This window comes from Eublepharis macularius, chromosome 3 (genome assembly GCF_028583425.1).
Source record: "Eublepharis macularius isolate TG4126 chromosome 3, MPM_Emac_v1.0, whole genome shotgun sequence".
Lineage (NCBI taxonomy): Eukaryota > Metazoa > Chordata > Lepidosauria > Squamata > Eublepharidae > Eublepharis > Eublepharis macularius.
Genome location: NC_072792.1, coordinates 132,006,977 through 132,024,404, shown reverse-complemented (window position 1 = coordinate 132,024,404; position 17,428 = coordinate 132,006,977).

The following is a 17,428-nucleotide window of genomic DNA, read 5'->3' as shown; positions in this document are numbered from 1 at the left end:
TTCAGGCCTGCCTTTCTTTGGTTCCAGCTTGAACCAATATAAACTGGCTGTTAAACAAAATAAAAATTCTTGTGGTGAGCGTCTACCTCAGACCTCTGCCTATGCTCTTTTGCTTTGCTTCTGGCTTTATTTGATGAGAAACCAACTTGCTTTGCCTCCTAAGAATTCAGTGTGGTATGTAGAGCTTACTGCTGTAGGTTGTGTCTTGTGTCTTATAACCTTGCACTTATAACACACAAGACCTTGTGTTTTGTGTGTTGTAACCTTTCACTTTGACTTAATAAACCTTTATATTTTTACCTTGCGTGGGTTATTAAGACTCTGAAACCTCACTGTTATAAAACTTTTGTTGAACTCACCCTGTGTGTGCTTGAGATCCACCTACAAAACAAATACTCTTTTGCTGTGAACTCTGCCTGCAAGCTCACCCTTGCAAGGTACACTTTGCTTTGGCGAATTCCCTAATAGGCGCTGGAGCTTTGCTCCCTGACTCCTTAGCCTAGAGATAGACTGGGGAGCTGGTGGCAGCTTATCTGGTTTGCTATTTGCAACAGGACCTTCCAGGCAACCCTTCCCCTTAGCTGGGCTGGGCCCCAGGGGTCTGGAACTCCTTGACAATTACAATGAGAAATCATGGGACTATGGCAAAGAAATTATGGGACTTTGATTTGAAATATTGTTTAAGCTATTGTTGAAATATTGTTATAAGTGTTTTCTGCTCAAGAAATAATTTCAGAACGTTTGCAAAAATTGCACATTTTACAAGATGATGAATTATGGCAGTATTGAAATGAACACCAGTTAAGTAATAGGGACTCATCAAATCTGTGATGGGCTGTTTTTTGTCATAAACCACTTAGAGCTATCTTCCCCCATGCTTTGGATGACTCAATCCAACAAGGACAAATCCAACAAGGACAAATATTGGTTTCCTTGAGCTGCTATGGCTATAAAATTCTGTGGTTAGTCTTGGGCTTCACTTCAGCTACACTCTACATTGACCTTGTGGCATTGCTGTTATCCTTGGTTCATGCCCCCCCTTTTTTACCACATGTGCTGATCCTAGAGATGATTTAACATTTTATCAGATTATTTTACATAGTTCTCATACAAGTATGTCTTGTTAGAGACTGTTCTAACCTATATCTAGGACCACCCAAAGGGTTTCTGGCATCCTAAGCAAATTCTGATTTTGATGCTCTCAGCACAGTCATTATAACCCTGGAAGCAAGGAGTAGGTATGAAAGGAGTGTGTGAGAGAAAATGAGAAAACTTGGTGGATGTGCAAGGAATAATAAAAAGAATGAGGGGCAAATACAGGAAGGGGCTTCCAAATGAGGGAGAGCAGGATGTGAACATGAGGGAAGTTGGATAGAAAGGAGGTGAAGGTGATATGGATTGCAGAAGAGAGGTGGAAAAAGGACTGTAGGAGTCAGTAAAGCAAGGGAGGGAAGTTGCTTGACTCCACTCACCCCCATATTCTGTACCAGCCAAAGGCTCGTTGAGGTGCAGTAGGTTTGCCAACCTCTAGGTGGGCCCTGGAGATGTCCTGAAATTACAACTGAAATTACTACAGATATCAGTTCCTCTGGAGAAAACAGCAGCTTTGGAGGGTGGACTCTATGGCATTATACTTGATTAGTTTCCTTCCCTCCCCAAACCTTGCCATCTCCAGGAGCCACACCCCAGTTCTCCAGGAATTTCTGAACATCAACCTGGCAATTCTAGGTGATAGGGAGGGAACAATTCTGCTCTCCTTCTGCTGAGTGCATCCACAATGCTGCACTTAGAGGGGCTGAGAAAACAGAGAGAGGGCACTTCAGGAGCAGCAGCCAGCCCCCGCCCCCCCACCCTTCATGTTCCACCTGCAAGAGTCACCTTGGAGTGCCAGCAAAGCTGGCCCATTGTGGGTGTTGCACAAATTTCTGTACCTTATCTTGTTTTGGCTCATTAGTATAGGAGAGCACGCTGGAGTCCAAGGAGAGAGATAAACAAAAGCCAGTTTTATTGTTTATAAACAAGGAAGAATAATACAGTTACCAGGATGAAACAAAAGCCTCCTTGGACTGATTAGTTCTTTGGAGCTATGATGCTACAACAGATGCTATCCCACTGAAAGGATAGAGGCAGAGTGCTGCCCTACATCCGGGGCTCAGCCTTTGGGGGTGGAGTTTTGCAGCGTTTGCTGGCCTCCGCCCCTGTGGCTTCAGTTTGCCTCGTGCTCGGCGGAGGCAACACGTTTGTGTCTGTTCCCCGGCACGAGGCCTTTGGACCTGGATCGAGGAGGAGGAGGCGGAGCCTGCAGCGGCTGAGATGGAAGGGAATTCAGCCCAGGAAGCGAGGCAGGTGGCACTGGTGGTACAACCTCCCGAGACTGAGGGTAAGTGTCCTTGGCCCCAGCAGCCGAGTGCCTGACCATGGGGCCAGGTGAATCAAACTGCACAACACACTACATGTCCACACTCTGCAGCCCCCGTATGTACAACGAGTGTTGGTTCTGATTGGGGTCATTGGAGCCAGTCGCTTGTTCCTGGGCAGGGGCCGGGTGCGGCTGGTTGGGCTGCTCCCCTGGCCCAGGCTCAAGGGATGGGCCTTGTGCTGCCATGGGGGTCCTATTTCGGTGTTCCTTGGTCCAATTATGGAACCGTGCCCTACAGGGCTCTTCCAGTTGGTGACACGGTTATGCCATTAGGTGATCACCTTACCCCAGCTACTAGGGAGAAGATCTTGCACGGGGATTATGTGGATGTCTTTACCCTTCTCTTCAGGGAGCTGGAGAAGAAGGATAAAGAGGATCTGGAAGACCGTGACAAGGAGCGCCTTAAGCGCCATAAGATTGATAGGACCTGCGCTAACTGGCTCCCTGGTTTTCTAATATACGCGGGAGTTATAGCGCGGACGCAGCCCTGGAGGGCTGCCCCGCTCTTCCAATATATCGATATTATTTATAGGGCCCATACGGAATTTGTTGGTGCAGCCTGGCTGCAATATGATGAAGAATTCCGGATGCGGGCAGCCCTGAACCCATCTTTACCTTGGGATCAGGACCATCAGCACTTATGGTTACAGCTGATGACCCCGGCCAAATCTTCAGTGGGGGATAGATCAGATAGTGGTCACATTGTTCAGTATTCATTGCAGGCTTCTTGGGGTCCTCCCGGGGCACTTACGGCTCCCGTGCCTCTGCGGGGCAGTCGGTTCAGCCCCAACTGCTAAGTTTTGAGTTCAACTCGAAAGGGGTTTGCAGCTGTAAAAACTGCCACTTTGGCCATGAGTGCCCAACCTGTAGAGATCCGCATGCCCCCAATGCCTGCAAAAAACAGCGGCCATTTGGAAGAAAAGGGGGTGGCCCTGCTGGGCAACAGGGGCCTGGTAAAGGGCCCCAGCCCAATAAAAGTGAGGGTACTTGAGGCCATGCTTGCCGATTACCCCAATAGGGCTGATGCCCAGTTTTTGTTACAGGGTTTTTTGTTTGGTTTTAGGATACCTTTTCAAGGTCCCAGGACGGCCCTCATGTCATCTAATTTGCGTTCCGTGGTTGGCATGGAGGAAGTTGTACGGGCAAAAATACAAATGGAATGCGCAGAGGGCAGGGTTTTAGGCCCTTTCCCCTTCCCTCCTGTCCCTTGTTTGCGGGTCTCCCCCCTTGGGGTAGTACCTAAGAAGGCTGCTGGTGAATTTCAGTTGATTCACCATCTGTCTTACCCCAGAGGTGGTTCCGTCAATGACGCAATACCTGAGCATTTATGCTTGGTGTGTTATACGTCCTTTGACCAAGCGGTCAAAGTAGTTAGGTGTTGTGGGCGGGGTGTTGAGATGGCAAAATGCGTCTTTAAGATGGCCTTTAGCCTTCTTCCAGTGCACCCAGAGGACTTTGAACTCCTGGGGTTTGCCTTCGAGGGCAAATTTTACATGGACAGAGCCCTCCCGATGGGTTGCTCCATTTCATGTGCAGTATTTGAGCATTTCAGTACATTCTTGGAGTGGGCACTACGTCGCAGGCAGCACTGCCGTGACACTGCCCACTATTTGGATGATTTTATACTGGTTGGGCCCCCACGTTCTGGTCAGTGTGCTCGTCTCTTGAGGGATTTTATATGTTTAGCGGACGAGTTAGGTGTCCCCCTGGCACATAAGAAGACAGAAGGTCCCATGACAGTTCTGACCTTTCTCGGGAGTTAGATACGGAGCACCAAACTTCTAGGTTGCCAGCTGCAAAGCTCCAGGATTTGAGGGCATGATTACAGACCCTCTTGGGTAAGCGGAAAGTTTCTTTATTGGAGCTCCAACAGGTAGTAGGCCACATTAACTTTGTGTGCAAGGTGGTGGCACCCGGAAGAGCCTTTTTGAGGCACCTCTGCAAGGCAATGGGGACGCTTAGGCTTCCACATCATAGGATGCGTACGTCTCCTGGTATGAGGCAGGATCTAGAAGTTTGGCATCAGTTTTTGAGTGCTTTCAATGGTGTTTCTTTTTGGAGACAGTAGATGTTGTTGGAGGGTGACCTGCAGGTTTCTTCCAATGCAGCGGGCTCCATAGGGTTTGGAATTTATTTCAGGGGGCACTAGTGTGCTGCAGAATGGCCTGCTGAGTGGGTGGAAGCCGGCCTGTGTAGAGACTTGACATTTCTTGAATTCTTCCCAATCGTAGGGGCAGTTTACCTGTGGGGAGAGGAACTAGTAAACCACTCTGTGCACTTTTGGTGCGATAATATGGCAGTGGTGCAGGTTGTGAACACCCTCTCTTCTAAATCTCCCAGGGTGATGAGACTGGTCCGAGCCTTTACTTTGAGGTGCCTGCACTTTAATGCATTGTGTTTAGCCAGGCATATACCTGGGGTAAACAATGAAGTGGCAGACGCACTGTCTCGTCTGCAGATGGACCAGTTTTGACAGCTTGCTCCAGAGGCAGATTTGCTGCCTGCCCAGGTTCCTCAGGAGGTATGCAGGATTGGGAATCCGAGGTCTTCAGAGCTATCCAGTTAGCTCTGGCCCCTAGTACCAGGACAGCCTACGACAGGGTGGTAAGGCACTTTGCGGGGTTCAGGCAAGAGGTGGGTCTCCCTCAGCTGTGGCCCATCCCAGTGGGGCATGTAGCACGTTTTTGTGTCGCTCAGAAAGGTAAGGGGCACAGGGTTAAATATATTCGCAGTCAACTGGCTGCTTTGAGTTTCGCCTCAAAGGCCCGCGGCCTTGTTGACCCCACTGGGGACTTCCGCATAAAGAAAATGTTAGAAGGTTGGTCTAGGTGGCCCTGAGAGATGTTCAGCAGCCCATTTCCCCCAGTATTCTGCAGGGTTTGAAGGCTATGTGGCCCTTGGTCTGCAGTTCACCTTTTGAGGAGTTGTTATTCAATGCCGCTTCCTTGATCGCATTCTTTGGAGCTCTTAGAGTTAGTGAGTTGGTCCCCCAGTCCCTTAAGGACAAATCGGGTCGTGCCATTGTGGCGGCTGATGTTAAGTTTCATGGAGATCGGATGGTTCTTCGAATTAGGCGTTCTAAGACCGATCAGCATCAAAAAGGGGTGGATCTGTCGATTGGCCAATGTGCCATTAGTGATTTGTGCCCAGTGGATGCCTTGAGAAAATATTTGAAGGCTCGGGGCACCGTGCCAGGGACATTGTTTTGCCACGATAACGGTTCCCCGCTGACAAAGTACCAGTTTAGGACAGTCACGGACAAAGCACTCTTGAAGTTGGGTCTGGGAGGGGTCAAATTTGGGACCCACTCCTTCTGGATAGGTGCGGCTTCCACAGCTGCAGTGATGGGGTATTCAGGAACCGAGATCCAGAGGGTGGGGCGATGGCATTCTGCCGCTTATAAGCCATACGTTAGGCCTTTGACTGGAGGCCAGTTGTGCTGACATTGTCTTTCTTTCAGGTGCTGTGGCGCTGCAGGAGAGGATACGCATCCTCATCTCTGGCCATAGCATGGTCTTTTGGGCAGCGCACCAAGCGAAGAGGATGCAGATGGGGTCCCAGCTTGGACTTAGCCGATGGGCCACGGTGGAGTGGCAGGGCAGAAGAGGCCTGCGGTGGGCTGGTTTGCTGCCATTGTTGTTTGAAGGGAGGAGTTCCCCTCCCCCACATATCCTGGTTGTCCATTTAGGTGGCAATGATCTGGGTCTTATGAAGGGCGTGGCCCTTTCTTGGCAGGCAAGGGACGACTTCTTGGAGATTCAGAATAGATGGCCCGGTGTCCTGATCTTTTGGTCGGCGATGCTTCCTCACTGGGTGTGGCGGGAAGCATTGAACCACAAACCTATCAAAAGGGCTAGGTGTATGGCCAATAGAGCCCTCTTTAAAACAATGACAGGGGGGTTGGGGATCTATTTGCCCCATCTGCAGATCCAGGCCGAGTCTGCAGACCTCTACAGAGGGGATGGGGTGCACCTCTCTTTCAGAGGGAACAGTATTTTCTTGAGTGACCTGCGGCAAGGGTTTCAGTTGGCCTTAAGCCATTTGTGGGGCACAGAGGCATAAGCAGAGGCTTGGCCTTTGTGGTGGCAGGATGTTAGTTAGGGAAGAATCTGTAGGGGGCCGGTGAGCACCCTTGGCACCTCCCCATTGGTGGGGAATTGGGGTCTGCCAGAAGTGGCTGGCTGCCATACAGCCCAGTTGCGTGGTTAGACGCCCTGGGTGGAGAACCCCTGGACAAGCCAGTCTCCCCCCGCTGCTGTATGGCCGGGTGAGGGAGCTTTACAAGGGTGAACCAGTTCGCCTGGCCAGGCCGGGTCCCAGCTGTCAGGTTCAGAATGCTTCCCTATATGTTATAACCAAAGAGACTCCATTTTAATTCTTTTAGTATTCTGAGTGCTTTCTTCACAGGTGCCAAGATGTTCCCTAGCAGATATCTCTCAGAAGAGGAATGTTTTGGCTACAGCTTTTCCAGCCCTGGGAAACTTTCACTTTCTCAGCTTCAAAGGGATTGTTTTGAGAACTATGGGGGGAGGCTGGGCCTACTGGGTCTTGATACTTTGTACCTTATTCTTTGCATCTCATTCGTAACAATACACGTGTACCAGCCCAGATATTGCTTCTGGGCCAGTGGACTGTAATGGTTGCTTTTTTCAGTAAATCTTTTGAAAACAACGGACTCTTGTCTGATTGCAGAAGGTAGTCTGGATACAACTATTATTTAGCCACAGATCTGACATTTTGTTACGAATCCTATCTGTTCCAATGCCTAAGCTGGGGCAGCCAGATACCAAAGCCGTTCCTGACAGGGACCCGTTGTTCAATCTGTATGCCTCCCCCGGTTTGGAAGGACTGGAACCTCAAGGACCCATTCAAAGGGGAACAGGGTCTTCTGTTACTACGATATACACCTTCGCTCCTAGCCGAACGGATACTCGGCCCACAGCAGCACTGTGGAGAACAAATCCACTACAACCAAAATGCAAGTGTGGCCCTTGGAGGGGGGGAGGTCTGTGATAAAATCCATGGATATGGATAGTGGAATGGTATGTAGCCCTTTACGAATAGGGGGCCCCTGAATTAAACACATTACAAGGTCTTGTAGATGCGCCTCGCGCCCAATACGAAGACCCTTTGGAAGAAAGTAGAGCTCGGACCGAATTACAATCTATTAGACAAGGCAGCATGTCGGCTAGAGACTATGTTCCAAAATTCCGACAGCTGGCCGCCAAATGTCCAAGGTGTGAGGAATCCACCAAAATAATTCTGTTCAAACAGGGCATGAATCCCAGACTACTGGACAGGGCCCTTATGCAAGATAATCCCCCCACACTCTTGGGGTGGATTCAATTAGCTTGTGAAGTGGAAAATCGTATGCAAGAAGTACGCTTGGTCGAACAGCAACAAACCGCTGGGCACCGGCACTCATCTGTACTTGTGAGGGGGAGCAGGGGTGCTGGATATGCAACTAGAGGAGCGAGAAATGCTAGATGGCAACAAGGATTGTGTCTACAGTGTGGCCAAAGTGGTCACTTTGCGGCACAATGTCCGTTCCGGCCTGTGCAAAAAAATCCGTTCCTACCAAGGCATCCAGCCCCCACCTCTCAGCCCACGCCAGCCCGCCCGACACCCGCTCCCAGAGCGTCGAGAGGCAGAGGAACTTTCCGCAGAAATCCTCCCAAAAAAGGCTTAGAGCTTGAAGAAATTATGGACTATGATTCAACAGCTCTAATCGGGGAGGAAAACCCCGAAAGTCCTGCCTCGGGAAACGAGATGGATCTGTCATAAAAGGACCCAAGCGGCAGATCAAAAATCAGTCAGTTCCAATTCCGGAAAGACCTCATGGGTCCATACTATTCATACCAGTAACGTTAGTTAACCCAGAAAGAAAAACACATATTCGTGTGCAAGCCCTCATAGACTCTGGCTGCTCTAGAGACATTATTGCACCAGCCTTAGTAAATGGATTAGTACTCCCTGTAAAAGAACTGGAAACTCCAATCATTTTTGAACAAATGGATGGCACTAATATGAATCCTGTCACTACTGAAACTATACCTGTCATTACGGGTATGGGACAACATTGGGAGACAAGATCATTCGTAATTAGTACTACAGCAAAGTACCCTTTAATCTTGGGAAGCAGATGGTTGTGGGATCACAACCCCTATATAGACTGGACAGTAGGAAGCATTACCTTTTCCCATGATAAATGTGAAAATCATCGTTGGAATCAAAACTGGGGTAACAACCCTACCCTCATTGAACAAGCCCTGTTAACTCAAGAGGAACTTAACCAAATGCCTAAACAGTACAGAGCCTATGTCCAAGCCTTCACCGAAGAAGAAGCTAACTCCTTACCTCCCCACCGGAGGACGGACTGTGCCGTGGAAATTTTACCGGGTGCATCTTTACCCAAAGGCAGACTGTATCCCATGAGCCCAAATGAGCGGGAGGAGCTCCGCAAATTCATTGACACTAATCTTCAAAGAGGATTCATCCGACCCGCAAATAGTCCGCATGCTGCTCCAGTGCTATTTGTCAAAAAAAAAGGATGGGGGATTGAGACTTTGCATAAACTTTAGAGGACTTAATGCAGTCTCCTCCAGCAATGCCTACCCCATCCCACTCATCCGGGATCTACTCAACGTCGTGGCACAAGGTAAGATCTTTATGAAATTGGATTTAAAAGATGCTTACTTCCACATTCGTATAAGGGAAGGCGATGAATGGAAAACCGTGTTCAATACGCCCCTCGGCCAATATGAATACTTAGTTATGCCTTTTGGCCTGGCCGGGGCACCTTCGGTATTCATGTCCATGATCAATGAAGTATTGCATGACTTTTTATACAAAGGAGTAGCGGTGTATCTAGATGATGTTTTAATTTATTCAGAATCTGAAGAAGAACACATCGATCTTATGAAAAAAGTCTTAACTACACTGATGTGTAACAAATTGGCCATTAAACTGTCCAAATGTGAGTTTCATAAGACGGAACTCACCTATCTGGGATATTGCATCTCCAAAGATGGTTTAAAAATGGACCCGAGCAAACTGCAAGCTGTCCAGGAATGGCAAACGCCCACTACTCGCAAAGAACTACAATCCTTTCTAGGGTTTGCCAACTTTTATAGAGAATTCATAGCAAACTTTGCTCAAATAACACTTCCCCTGACTGAATTATTAAAAACCAAAAACAAAGGGGAACAAGCTAAGAAACCAAGCGCTAAATTGTCATGGACACCCCAGTGCCAAGCAGCATTCGATCATTCAATTTGTTCTCCAAGCAAGCTCATTTCATACCTTGCACCACTATACCTTCGGCTCGAAAGCTAGCAGATATCTTCCTAAAACACATTGTTAAACTGCATTCTTTTCCGTCAAAGGTGATTTTGGACCGCGGCGGACAGTTTGTTGCCAACTTCTGGTAGGAGCTTCTACAAATTATGGGAATTGAGCAAGGTTTAAGTTCCAGCCATCATCCTCAAACCGACGGGCAGTCCGAAAACACTAATCAAATATTGGAACAGTTCCTCCGCTGTTATATCAATTTTCAACAAGACAACTGGATCGATTTGCTTCCCTTAGCAGAATTTTCGTACAATAACAGTGTACATGCCTCCACTGGAGAAACTCCCTTCAAAGTAGTATATGGCTTCCACTTCAAACCCTTGCCATTTGAAGCGCTCCCCCCTCCTACTTCAGCGTCCAGAGATGTTTCACAATGGTGGGGGGAAGCAGCTCAGCAATGGACTCTAATTAAAAAGCATCTCGACAAAGCCAAACAGGACTACAAAAAATATGCTGATCGCCATCGTGTGGCCGAATGGGACTTACAACCTGGAGACCTTGTTTATTTATATACAAAAAATTTGAAAGTTACTCAAACCAGCCGAAAACTAGTGTTGAAATTTCTGGGACCTTTTCCTATTCGTAAAGTGATCAATAAAGTGACTGTAGCCCTGGATTTACCAAAGAACCTAGGCCATGTACATGATACATTCCATGTCAGCCTCTTAAAAAAGGTTCCCCCAGCGAATCAATGGCACACCCATGCCCCTCCTATCCCAACTTTGATTAATGATCAGACCCATTATGAAGTGCAACAAATTTTGGAATCTAAACTTAAAAGGAATCAGCTGTTTTACCTTATCAGATGGAAAGACTTTGACTCTGGGTTTGATGAATGGGCGAACTCTGTGCATGTTCATGCTCCTAGATTAGTAAAAGCTTTCCATACCCGCTATCCGCATAAACCAGGCGGAGGGGCGTTTTAGAGGGGGCAGAAATGTCAGGTTCAGAATGCTTCCCTATATGTTATAACCAAAGAGACTCCATTTTAATTCTTTTAGTATTCTGAGTGCTTTCTTCACAGGTGCCAAGATGTTCCCTAGCAGCTATCTCTCAGAAGAGGAATGTTTTGGCTACAGCTTTTCCAGCCCTGGGAAACTTTCACTTTCTCAGCTTCAAAGGGATTGTTTTGAGAACTATGGGGGGAGGCTGGGCCTACTGGGTCTTGATACTTTGTACCTTATTCTTTGCCTCTCATTTGTAACAATACACGTGTACCAGCCCAGATATTGCATCTGGGCCAGTGGACTATAATGGTTGCTTTTTTCAGTAAATCTTTTGAAAACAACGGACTCTTGTCTGATTGCAGAAGGTAGTCTGGATACAACTATTATTTAGCCACAGATCTGACACCAGCCATTGGATGATGGCTCACACCTGGGGCAGCGGGTGTCTCACCCAGACAGGTCAGGGCGGGGTATGGAGTGACCCCAGGACCTGACCTGTACCACTAGTTAGGCCCTTGCCATAGTTGTTGTTGCTTGTTGTTTATTTTAATAAAGTGGCCCATTTTTAGTACCCAAAATACTGTCTCTGTCTCTTATTCCTAATAGTGGGGCAATAAGTTACAACCTTGGGATTACATTGGTCCAAGCAAGTGACCACCCGCTGGTCCAGTGGTCACACATTGGCCGAACAATTCTGGACATCATTACAATATGCATGCTTCTCAATATCTTATCAAAGATCATCTTCTTGCGTTCGCATTGCTTATCACTTTAGAACATTGTTAATCTTTTTGAGGAACGTCTTATCAGTTCCTCTGTCACTTTCCCTTTCATAAAGGTCCTATTATATCCTGTCCTTTTGGCGTCTAAATGTCGCTTCAGCAGCCTTGTACCATGTAGGAAGAGATTGTTCTTTTGGGTACTGTGGGAAGGGAGCAATCTCTCCTCCTTTGGAATGTGGTTAGAGCTACGTTCTCTGGTTCTCCCAGCTGGCTTCTTTTCTTTCTGCTCTGCTCTACAGCTACTCCTGGCATGGCTAATTCAAAACAAAATTTCTCTTGTCAGTCTATGCATAGTACTACAGGTGCATCTGACTATCTATGAGCCACCCCAATGTACATAGGTGGATTGCCATTCTTCAAACTACAACAGCAAGCATTTCACAGTCACTGGCATACATTCACATGCCCCCTGCCTTAGTGTTTTGCTGCAGTATTCACTCTCTGCTCCACACAGTAAAAATACAGTTCAATTACACGAAAATAGGGAAGTCACATAAAATATTTTAGTCCATTAAATTTACTTTCCACATGGGCAAGTGAGAAGCCTGCTTGCCTTCCAGAACCAGTGGTCAGCAAGAGTCACCTCCAGGCTTCTGTAGCTCTGGCAGGCAGGAACAACTGAGGTCTGGTCTTGTACAACAAGTAGGGGTGATTGCAACTAAAGATGACCCCCCCATGTGCATGCAGTCCCTTGCTCCCTCTCTCATGCCTTGATGTTGCCGTAGGACACAGTCATGGAGGTGCTGCCAAGGATCAATCCACCTGGCATCAGCTACCATTGGTCCATGCCACCCCTCCTTTGTCCTGCTGCCTTGACATGGATAGGCACAGGTTGCTGGTGAATAGTGGCTGGTATAGTCTTTGGACCCATAGTAGAGAATCCACTCCACTTGGGTGAGGTGTTTCATCCATCCCACACATTAGCTGGGCCTGCAAGATGGAGATGTTCTGCCAGGCATTTGGTGGGAGCTAGGCTGTCCTCTCATCAGCCATACCACTGAAGACCGTCCACCACCCATGCAGGAGCTCATAATTGTGGCACAGGGCATGATGTAAGAGCCAAGCCGTGTGCCTAAAATGCTGTATTTTAATATTTATTTTGCCAATCGAGAAATTTTATTTCCTATTCCGCCAATCGAGAAATTTTATTGTATGTGGAATAGTGTTTTTATGTTTATTTATATTTTTATTGTTTTTAAACTGTATGTTACAAATTGTATGTTGTTACACTGCCCTGAGCCCGTCTGACGGGGAGGGCAGTCTAGAAATGCAACAAACAAACAAACAAACAAACAAACAAACAAACAAACAAACAAACAAACAAACAAACAAACAAACAAACAAACAAACAAACAAACAAACAAACAAACAAACATCCACTGGGGCCTGCTGCAGGCTTCCTTTGGCATCCCTCTGCCTCTGGTGCCCTAAGTAACCTTCTTGGTATGCCTATATGATGCCATGCCTGTGTCCAGTTCAAAAAGACAGCAAAACTGTTCATCATATTCTTTTCTCTGGGAATGATAGACACGGTTTTTATAATAAAACTTTGTTTTATTTAAGATGTGTAATCTGAACTTTTTAATGTAAGCCAATCTACTGCACTAAATAATATCTCCTGCAGTCATTATCGCTATATACAATATATTTTCAATATCTGTTTATCAGCAAGAACAGGCCGTGGTGTATACAATAAATAAACCACATAACTCAGTTCAGTGGACTTAGAAGGATATAACTCTTTAGGATTTGCCAGATACTAGAGTTTTATATGCTAAGTTATAAATGATCCATTTTATATTGTTAAAGAAGTAATATAAATTTACATTTGATAGAAAATGCTGCATTTTTTCAACCCCTTCCACCTCCAAAATCTGAATTTTTCATTAAAAATACAGGAAGAATAACTTTTTATGGCTTCAAAATTTCTGAAAATTTTATTTCTCTAATCAAGTGTTTCAGTTTTGTTCAGTAAGTTCTGTAATATACATGTGTTGCCATAACAGATAGCATCATTCTATGTGCTATATGTTGCAGTGAATAACGTTAATAAGTTACCATGACACACAATTTTGTGATTTTACTTGCTCACAGGTGAGAAATGTAACATTCAAGTACAACAAAACTAGGAGAAAATGAGCCACACATAGCTTCCATTGATCCCTGGGAAAATTAATGTGATCACACACTGTTCTTATAAAGAAGTTTGATATTCACTGTTTCTCTTAAATAACACAAAATGGGCATGGCCCTGGACAGGACATAAAAGGCAGACTCTTCCTGCAGTGAGCCTGTTATGAATGGAAGATTATCGTGTCTGTTGCCTAACCTTTAAGAAGACAGAGATGAGGGCAATGGTGCTTTTGTCCTCCCTTCTACAACTGACCCATATATAAATAATTCAAATGTTTCCAAAGTGCTGCTGTTCATCGTATTCTTTTATAAACAGTTATGCCAAGCACTCCCTTTACAAGTACTGCAGCATAAGGTAATAAAATAGAACTCAAGCTATGATTGGGATAGGACTGTCAAAAAGTAGAACAAGGACCTAGAATAAAAAAAATTGAAATGTGTTTGTTCAAAAGATGTGTTCCAGAACAACACATAATAAACTGTACATAGAAAATACGCTTCCTCGATGGATGAAATTGCTGCAGAACAGATTAAAGTGCTCTAATAACATGGTTGTGCTAGGTGATACAATAGAATCACATACGAGTAGTTTTCCATAATAGATGAAGTTTCTAGCAAATGTAAGGCCGTAGTTCTTTTAAGGCCACAGTTCTTTAACGTATAAGGCAATACTCCCAAAAGAAATAATGACACAGAGAAGAGAGATTGAAACAACTCCCTGGTTCATGATGACACTGCAGATCTTCTCCAAGCCTTCAGATGGTGCATTAACCTGAACTCCATCCTCCTTCCATCAGTACAATGCAGGAATCTATGACCCAGCTTATGGAAGACACAGACATACTGTGATCTGGGATCACATGACTTTGCTCCTTTTCCTTTCTTTGGCTCCACTGGATCTCAGTAAATATGCTTGCTGGCACCACACCTGAGCTTCTGTATTGATCTTGAAGGATTTGTTGTGAAACAAATAGAGAATGGTGTTTGCAGTGGCATTTGCCTGTGTGATGCGTAGCAGGGATTCTCCATCCCTATTAGTCTCAGAAATAGGCCCCAGTCAATTATGAACATTTAGGGATTTTGTATACCAAGAACAATTAAATTATCTTAGTTTGCTGAGTTTGTTTCCAAACTGTGACAAGACAAGTTCCATTCCAGCTCAGTCCATGTGGACAATTTCAACCACAATTTCAACTGATGGGATGCTGTGCATCTGGTGTTTACAGAATCATTTACAGTACTAAATATAAACTTGAAGTCTGGCAGAAACAATTAGCATGTGTTGATATTTAACATTATGAGGTAATGGCATAACTCTTGAATGGCAGAATAGATAGTACAGCCTTATTTTACTAGAATGCCATTTTACTTGCTAGTCTTTCTTATTCTTTTCTGTTATGTTGTTTTGTTACCTGTGCCTTACCTGTGCCATTCTTCATTGAATTAAAAGGAGAAACTTCCCAGGCAAGGAGCTCTGAGCATACATTTGATCCCTGACATTTAGAACAGCTCATTGGATCAACTGATGATGGTTACTTCTCAGGAGAATCAGTGCTAGTGGATAGGAATTGTAAATTACACTAACAGTGAAATCCTAATCCGAGTTACTCCAGTCTAAACCCATTGATTTCAATGGGCTTAGACTGGAGTAACTCTGCTGAGGATTTTTCTGTAAAAAGCGCTATAGACACAATACATAAAAATACATTGAGCCAAGAACAGAGGCATTGTTAATGCAAACAAGACACAATTATGAATGAATAAATTTCCCCCATTCTGCTTAGTTCCACTTCTCCTTAACTCTGGTTTAACTAGGAGGATTTTAAAAATTAATTCCAGAGTATAATCATGCAGTTTGCCATATCTTTCAGCCATCTGTTCATTTCTATCTGCCTCCCTCATATTACACTGATGTGTATTGTGTATTTTTTTGATGCACACATATACTGTTACAGTAGAAGTGAGCTGTGACTCACGAAAGCTCATACCTTACCACAAATTTTGTTAATCTTATAGGTGCTACTGGACTCTTGCTCTTGTCTACTGCTACAGACAGACCAACATGGCTATCTATCTTGACATATACTGTTATATTTTTATTTTACTTTATTTTGTATTTATGTTATTTATAGCCAACATGCTGGCCTATAGACTGTGTGTGTGTTATGTGCCATCAAGTCGCTTCTGTCTTATGGTGACCCTATGAATGAAAGACCTCCAAAACATCATATCATTAACAGACTTGCTCAGATCTTGCAAACTGGAGGACATGCCTTCCTTTATTGAGTCAAACCATCTCATTTTGGATCTTCCTCTTTTCCTACTGCCTTCAACTTTTCCTAGCATTATTGACTTTTCCAGGGAGTCTTGTCTTCTCAGGATGTGACCAAAGTACAATAGCCTCAGTTTTGTCATTTTAGCTTCTAAGGAGAATTCAAGCTTGATTTAATCTATAACCCACTTATTTGTCTTTTTGGCCATCCATGGTACCTGCAAAACTCTCCTACAGCACTATATTTCAAATGAATCAATTTTCTTCCTGTCTATCAAATATTTCCCTGAAATATATAATGGAGCAAATAATTACATTTGGAATTTACTCCTGATATAAACTGAATAAAAAGAAAACACAGAGAATGTTATTAGTAGCAACCAAAGTAGAAGAAGAGATAAAAAAAATAACAGAATGTATCAGAAGTTCAGAACTAAAAAATCAATAAAATATTTGGGAATATATGTAACAGGACAAAATTAAAATCTTTACCAAGACAATTATCAAAAAGTCACGGCAAGTATCCTTGAAGACCTACAAAGATAGGAAAGATTGAAAATTTCATTGCTAGGAAGAATTTCAACAGTCAAAAAGAATATACTACCAAAGTTGGATCTTTTTGTTTTATTTATTTATTTTATTTATGTCAGGACTTGCCAGGTATTTCCCCAAACACTTCACTGCATCATTCAGGGGACTGAATTTGAAAATAAAACTTGTCCTGAGCATATGCCTTTATAGCAAGAACTGTACTCTCAGTGGTGACACTGAGAGATCTCTGTCTTTCTGTGCTACACCTCTGCTGTCTTCATTTCAAGGTACAGGGGCAATGTCTTCTGTGACTGCAGGAGGAAAATGTCATGTGATAAACAGCTAACCCCTCCCCTGATCATTTTTAGCAACTTAAGGCTATGTTTATTTTTTTTAACATGTAAAAATTCATGTTAATTTATCACAGCTTGAAAGGCTAGAAGTTCCAATACTGAGACGCTATCAAGAGGAAATTTTCTCTCTGAGTTCTTTGTATTAAGACTTGGCACATGGAAAACACCACTGAGAGGCTGACATTTGCCACCCTAGTTGGCATGAAGAGGTAGACACCAAGCTTGGATCTAAGGGCCACTTTATTAAATTAACATCAACCAAGAACATCAACTAACCATGGCAAGGGCTGACTAGTGGTACAGGTCAAGCCATGGAGTCAGCCCTGGACCTCCGCCTTGACTTGTCTGGGTGAGCCCCGAAGCCCCGTGAGCAAGCTATCCATGCAGATGGCTGGGTCCAGCCAGCCAGGGAATTTGGTTCCTCCCTTTCAAGCACCTAATCCTCAGCCATACAGCAGTGAGGGAAGGACTTACACTCGGGGTTCCCCTAGGCAGTCTTCCCAAACAGCTGGCAGCCATCACAAGCAGTACATATGTGGCGACATCTGGTACTAGCACTTTTGACTACATAGCCATGATCTTTTGAACTGGGTTTTCAACTTCACGGTTTTAGATTTAACATTAAGTGACCACTGTCCCCT